Genomic DNA, 8238 nt, shown 5'->3' with positions numbered 1-8238 from the left:
AATCACCTTAGAAAAAAATGATCCTTTCCAAAAAAAATTTTGAAGCCTTTTCTTTTTAAAAATACTACTGGAAGTGTGGGGTCAACTTCCTCCCACCACTTAATGGCCCTTCTAGATACAAAAAAATACAGACTGAAAGAAATACAACAAGAGGGGGTGGGGTGAAAATTTTGCAGAAATATTAAACCTGCTATCCCTAACAAGATGCCCCTAAATTAATGATGAATTAATAACAAAAACTTGGGGGGGGGGGGGGGGGGGTAGGTCCCCCAATCGTTAACCCTCAACCACAAAGTATAATTACCTCCAATATTGAGAATTTATCCCCCCCCCCCCTCCAAAGCTCTATATATTGTGGTAGATTTCTTATTAAGTGGGTATCCACCACGGCTAATAAACTATTCTGACGTCCTTGGTCTTAAGCAAAGCTTTTCTTCAATCCTCTTACTTATTTATTTCTCCCTGAATTAAACAGATGAATAACATTGATAAATATCATCTAGTATCATAATATCAAGGTTTTCATAACAAAAACATTCTCCCACATAATCTGACCCCAATTTAGAGATGTTTTGTGTTTATAGGTGAAATTTGGGGGATTTTTAAGAGCATAGATTTTCTAAAAGCCCTGTTTGTAGGTCAGATTGTTTTATTTAAACAATAAACTTATAGTAAAGATGTATTACCAGACAACTACCTGGATCCCCTTGTTAAAGATCTTTTTAACCGGCTATCAAATTGCTTTCTGCTCTTTTGTACCGACTTGGCTGTGTAATATTCCCTACGCTTTATTTTAAAGACCCAATTGAAAGTCGGAACAGTGTTCTTGGGCCGGGGACATACAGTTATTTAACCCCTTCCCCCTCTAGTGCTTTACTCTAATATTTAAACTTATTACTTTTATCTTATAATAAATAATACTTTTGAATGTCATTATTTCTTTGTTGTTAATAAAGCATGAAAAGTTTTCTTAGAATTTGTATAGCCTTCACTGTTTGAAATTATAGTTTAAACGTCATACATTGGTCAATTAAAATGTATACTGGCCAGCTATTGGTAATTAAGTCCGTGTATTGGCCTATCATTGGTTATTTGTTCTTGTATAACGTCATTTTTAATTGCTAAAGTTTTTTTTTAAAGTCCAACTTATAGACACTTAAAGAAAAGGAAAAAACGTGCGATTTAGCTCTTAATGTGAAACTAAAAGTAGGCCAAAATATCATTCCAGTTTGTTTATAAACAGCCCATTCAAAAGATTTAGAATCCCCAGTCAACATAGGGATAAAGGGAGAGGTAAGTAGCATAAAGCTTCAATAGAATATCCTGGTCCTTATCAAAAAAAAGTAACAGGATCTCTATCTGTCTGTCTGTACTGAAAGATCTCGCTAACCGGTTAACAGATATGGTTCTCCTTTACAGAGTGTAGCTTCTCATAGGTCATTGGAAAGTTTTTAAATATTTTGAGGGAGGGTACCAATACCCTCCTAAGAGAAATCGGCACTAGAAAAAATTATCCCCGTACCAAAAATATATGATTTCTTTTTCTTTTTAAAACTTAAATGAAAAAAATAGGGGGTGGTCGACTCTAACTCCGCCCGCCCCAATCTTTTTTTACTCTTTTCTTTTTAAAAATGAAATAAAAAATGGGTTATCGAATTCATCTCCCTCCCCTTAAGTGCCTCTAGAATGCTCTAGGGGCGTAGCCGCTAGTCTTAATATACAAAGTAATAAAGTTTGTATTTGTCCGTAAAGATCTTTCTCACCACAGACCTATTGGATTCTTAATTCAAGTTAAGCTTTACAAAGGTTTTAGTATGGTTTTAGGCTATATTATTTTTAAATTAACTTTTGGGTGGTTTTGGACTTCCTAACAGCGAATTATCTTCCCTAGACAATGCTAAGGGCGAAGTCTTGTGTCAAATTTGATAAAACACATGCAAAAATCTTGAGTTATTATACAATGAAGCCTATCTTACATACCAGCGGAGTAAATATTTATTTTCAAACATACTTGTAATGACAGTTTTAGAGTAGCTTGTTTATTTTTCTCTTTATCCCAACTTTCCTTTTCTAAACATAGGTAAAGCATTTTAGAATGTTTTCTTGTGTGAAAAACCCTAAAGAGGTTAAATTCATATTTATATTTATGTTTCTTTTTCTGATTTCTTAATTACAATAAAATGTACGTTTTTAGCTTCTTTTGAGGGTTAAAGTAGAAACTAAATTTGAAGAAATTTTTTTTTCATGTGATAGATTTTATGCTTTATACTTGTTTAATTAATTATGTTATCCCCCACCCCTAAATTTTAAAGTTTTTTCAATTATGTTTTTGCCCTATAGAACAGTTTTAATACCTTCGGGTCTCACACCTAACTAAATTAGGTTTATCCAATAAAAAATTTAGTTTGTCCTCCACTTTTTACTTGTAATATTGTACATTATGTCTCTCAACTTTTATGTCGGTTTTGAAACTGAGAGAAATATTTAGAATTCAAACTTCAATGACAAAGACGACATTTTAAACCCTCGGTTTACAAGATGATAATGTAAGTTGTTTAATCCTCAAGCATTAGGTAAACTCCTATATATTAAGTAACTGGATGTATGTGTGTTTTCTAATGAATATAAATGGATTGAGAACCAAACTACAATATTCAGAGAAGTTTGGTACTGATCCATAGAGGAGTTTATTAGACTTAGGAAGGGAATTTCTGTCCTTTTTAGGAATGACTTCATTTTCTTCATAGGATCCGACTTATTTTATCCGTATGCTAAATAAATCATTTAAACAACAACAATAAAATGCTTTGAAAATTGTTAATTTGTTAATTAACGCGGGTTAGAAGTTTAATAAATATTCAATTTTTACTCTTTCAAAGCCTAAATATATCATTCATATCTGATGACTTTCTTCTCTTCAATTAGATAAATTAAATGATTGCTTATTTTATTGGATTTTGAAGAAAGTGTTTGCCCTTTTCTTTATGTATTTATTATTGAACATTAAGAAAATTACTTTCTCGTATTCATTCGAATCCGGTGGATAGGAACCGGTTCTTATCCATACGAAAAAACTATGTCTTGCATCGTATTATATCCAGCTTTCTACGAATATAAAAATGTACAATCAAAAGATTAAAACCAGTTTTTTAGCCCGTGCCTTCGGCACCTCGGGGCTAAAAAACTGGTTTTAATCTTATAATTGTACATTCTATATCCGCGGAAAGCCGTTTATAATACGATGGAAGAAATAACTATTATAATCAACATTTAATTTTATTTTTAAGGGATGAATATGATTTTTTTAAAATATCTAATTCATTATCATTAAAAATGTAAAATGATCGGATTTCAAAACTAAAAATAAAATATGAATAAAACATATTTGAATCAATAACAAAAAGTGTTTGACGTACTCAGTTTTGCTAGTACACTGTTGCTCAAAGGTATTACTTGTGCCAAAATGGAAAAGTCTAGAATAATAAAAGTGCTTTTTCAACTTTTTGCCATTGGGATGTTTATATATATCAGATGTATAACTCTGTGTTTAAGTTTGTTGAGCGACCTGTTGTTCAACTTACATCAACTATCAAGTTTGATGATATTCAGGCATTTGTCCATATTAATGTTTTCAAACTTAATTTGCATTGCATGTGATTTAAAATATCCTGTAAGCTTTTTTTGGAGGCTCTAGCTAACCACTTAACCGATATGGTTCTCCTTTAAATCAAGCTTGTTATGGGTCTTGAGGTGATTTTAGGCTATTTTTCTACCTTTCCATATCCCTTCTGATATATATAGTAATTCAATACAGTATTATGGTGGCGTACATTTTATTCATATTCATTAGGTGTAAAAATTGTTGAACCTATAACAACTATTATGATATATATTATAATGCTATCTGGTAGGGGGATGGGAGTGGGCTATTGAATTATACACCATAAAAACTAGTCTACTTTAGTATAGTCTTACCTAAAAAAAAATAATCAGAGCAGATATGAGAGAGATTTAAAGGGTCAAAAACTTCAACAAACATTTTATAAAGGAAGCCTGCAAGAAATACACCGCTTTAACTCCTTAAAACTGCCATAAGTAGACCCAATATCCCCAAATTGAAGCCTTCGACTTCAATAACAGGCATTCTATTTTTATGCCCAAAATAAGCTCATAATTTTACTTCTGGCTAACATGATCTATCTTGAGGATCGGAAAAATTTCAAAATTTTCATATAACTAAAATGACAATTTAAATTTTCTACAACTTTTTTGTTATTGAAGCTGAAGCTTTCAAATTTGGGATATTAATTCTTCTTGTGGCAGTTTATCGGCAGTTAGATCGGTGTATTTCTTGCAGGATTCCTTTAATGTAAATGGACAAATCTTTGATAGGAGCCATTGATCTACACCTGTCAGGATGCACAGTTTAGCAACACAAAATCAAAAGAATTTGGATATCAAAGCTATACTTCATTTCTCACTGGAAGATTGAACATCACAATTCTTTATTATGTCACCTGGAGTGGCAAAAATGGGGACAAGTCTTTCAAAGAGCTGCAAAGTATTCTGTTTGGGCATAACTATTCAAACTTTGAGGCTTTGCATTTGAACGCAAAAAACTATTGGCATGATATAGAGCATGAAATGGTTTATATTGACTCACCAGGATTTTGTCAGAAATTAAACAAGGTTTACGGTGGTACAAATCAAATACAAACAACTGAAAAATCAACTCTCTACCTAGTTGACTCTTACAGGACAGTGATTTTACTCAGTATTTGATAATTATATACATCATTATTAGATAGGTCGGATTTTCATTTAAGCAAAATATAACCCTTTCAAACAAAACATAATTTGTTTACACTACACAGTACCTACAATAAATTTAATTTTGCCTGATGTATAGATTGCATTGGTCCCAGGAAAAAGTTAAAGCCAACAAGCAAAATAAATCTAAAAAAATATTTGGGGGGCATAAAAAAGTTCGACAATTTTACTAAGTGTTGCCCCCCAACGACAGCTGAAAATCTTGTATAGGTTTTTGTGATTTTTTCCGATTTAATTTCGTTGTTGGTAAAGCTGCCTTGGTCCTCACTCCATGTTGCTAAAATAATGCTTAAATTAAAGTTTATGTAAGAAAAGAATACAATTTTTTATTGGAATTGATTAAATTTTACAAAACAGGGCAACAAAACTGAAATTATGTGGACATGAATATTATTAGTATTGGAAGAACAGCCGACAATGATTTCTGTGAAGGATTTAATTATGACATAGAGTTTAGTCTGCATGATTCAAGAATAAAAAATGGCAGAACCTGTACAGACTATGATAGGATTGGAAGCACATATGGGATGTGTGTAGAAGAGAATATTAGAGACTTTATGCTGGATAGATTTGGATGTTTGTTTCCCTGGTTCCGAGAATCTGAAAATACCTGTAAAGAAATTGGGGAATTCTAGTGTGCATGAGGGGATACTGGATTTAGGTAACTTTGTGCCAGGTGTAAAGACCAATCATATCCAACCTTGTAGGCCACCTTGTCAAACAGTCTCCATCAAATTGAAAAGAGTGGATCACTGGACTAGTAAAGACTATGCACAGCTGCAATTCAACATTCTTAAAGAAGTGACTGTTCACACTGATACACCGGCTTATGATATGTTTAATCTGGTTGTTGATCTTGGATCTGCTCTTGGCTTGTGGTTAGGTCTCTCTGCAGTCAGCATATTTGATTCATTGGTCGATTTCATCCGATTCACCACAAACAGTCAAAACTAACCCTAGATTCCATAGATTAAAAGCGAAGCTTTTCTATAATTAGATAATTAGGGTTATTTCATCCGTCCGTCTGCAAACGGATTTTTTTTTCCGTTAATTTAGGCATGTTAGAATTATCCTATCGATTTCCAACTTTGCATGTTGTAGTAGTAAGGTACGATTTGGAAAGTGTAGCAACTCTATATTGTTACCAGAATGTATGGACGTTCATTTTAATCATGTTGATCTTTAACTTTTTTAACAACAAAATTTTATGTAATAAAATTATCCGATTGATCTGAGTTTTGGAACACTGTGTCCTAGGACAACAAAGTACAATGTTATAAGCGAAGCTTCTCTATAATCAAGTCCTAAAAACGTAAGAATGTCCTTAAACATCATCCTGTATTTAAGCAGCTTTTTAACAAATTTACTTACAATTTTGATTCGACATTTATACATTTATGTTCTGGCACTCTACAAATGTTAATGTTCGTTTGTCCTACCGTTTCAGAGCTGCGCTTTTATGAATGTTGTCATCCTTGTTTTATTCTACAGAATGGGTAATTTTGTTTAACTTCATTGAGGTTGTAAAATGAATTGTTGTACATTGGCTTTTTCCTTATGTATGTATATGTTCTTTTTTATTTTTCGCAAGCGTTATTGTAAAATGAATTGGTACATTTTTTTTCAAGTATCCGGCTTAATTTTAGTATAACGCTAGGGAAATAATATTGACTTAGTTAAGCAGAACAATACTCTTCCTTCCGGCCATCCTGTTTCCCCGTACACCCCATTTCTCACGGATAACGGACAGAGTTAAAAAAAAACTACCTATTAGCTAAGATTAACAAACTAACATGCTAATTGCTAAGATTTATTACACATTTTCATAGGTCCAGGTATGGTATTAGGCTATTTTCTGCTTTACCTACCCTTCGAACACAAAGTTCTTAGATGCTAGGGGTGCAACCGCTAGTCCTATAAATAAAGTAGTAAGCTTTTTTGTCTGTAGTGAATAACCGCTAAACTGATATGATTTTCCTTTACAGTGAAGCTTCCTATAGGTCCAGTGAAGGTTTATAACTATTTTGTGTGAAGGTATCTCAACCTCCCAATAATTTACTTTTTCTTTTTATAGCTTAGTTTGAAAAAGAGTATGGGCCCCCCCCCCTCCTTTTCACATTAAGTGCCCCTAGAGGCTTATATGGGGCATAGTCGATAGTAGATTTAAATGGAACATGTTCATTTCAATAGACTTTTTATATTCACCAACCCTTTCCCTGAGATATCTTAATTTCCTGTAACTTTTTGGAATATACGCTAGTTTTTAACGGATTTTATGGTCAACCCAAGCGGAAAAATATACGCATTATCCAACTAATTATTTTATCTAATATCCTTCAGTCCTAAAAATAAATCTGTGTTTAAATATATATGGTAATACAAATAAATATTTTTTTAAATCAAAAATCAACTTTTTATTGAACACAGTAATAGTGTCTGACTGATTATGACGTGACAAAAAAAATTAGCCAATAAGAGGCCACTATAAATTTTACCATTGGTCAATAACGGCCTCTCATTGGCTAATTTTTTTTGTTACGTCATAATCAGTCAGACACTATTACTGTGTTCCTTTTTATTTCTTTCTTTTTAATTTTTGCTGAAATATAATTTGTCATCCGTTATTTATATACACTTTATGAATTGCCGACGGTTTGACGGACAAACTCCTCAGTCGTCAGCATATTCTTTTAAAAACAAGGATGACAACATCCATAAAAACGTAGCTTTGAAATGGTATGACATATAAACATTAACTCTTACAGAGTGTCAGAACTGAATATACAAAATATAAATATATAAGTTTTGACAAAAATTATGCATAAAGGGAGGAGTAGGTTGCGCTAAAAATCTGTTAAGGTTGTGAGTTTTAAGTTAAAAACAGTAGTAGAACGATAAGAATTTATGTTAACTTTAAAAAAAAAAAATTGTTCATATGTATATCTTTTCACATATATTTAGTGAATATTGTAGTTCTAATGCTATATTTAGGCCTTAAACTCACACCTTTACGGATTTTTAGCGCAACCTACTCTTCAATTTGTTGCAAAACTTCTCAAATACAGAATACTGTTTAAGGAAATACTGACATTTTCAGGACTTTATTATAGAGATGCTTCGCTTATAATATTGTATCTTGTTGTTAGAGAAATCAGTACTTCAAAAATCAGATCAATCGGATGATTATCTCACATGAGAAATTGTTATTAAAAAAGTTAAAATCAATAAATTTAAAATTGACGTACGGACATTCAGGTGACGATTATAGAGTTGCTACGCTTTCTAAGTCGTACCTAATTACTACAGGAATCATCATGCAAAGTTTGAAATCGATAGGACAATTTTAACATTCCCAAATTAACGGAAAAGGCTATCCGTTACTGACGTACGGACGGACCGACCCTAATT

Source organism: Acartia tonsa, chromosome 5 (genome assembly GCF_053477335.1).
Source record: "Acartia tonsa isolate MP-2025a chromosome 5, ASM5347733v1, whole genome shotgun sequence".
NCBI classification, from domain to species: Eukaryota; Metazoa; Arthropoda; class Copepoda; order Calanoida; family Acartiidae; genus Acartia; species Acartia tonsa.
This window is presented reverse-complemented; position numbering follows the sequence as displayed.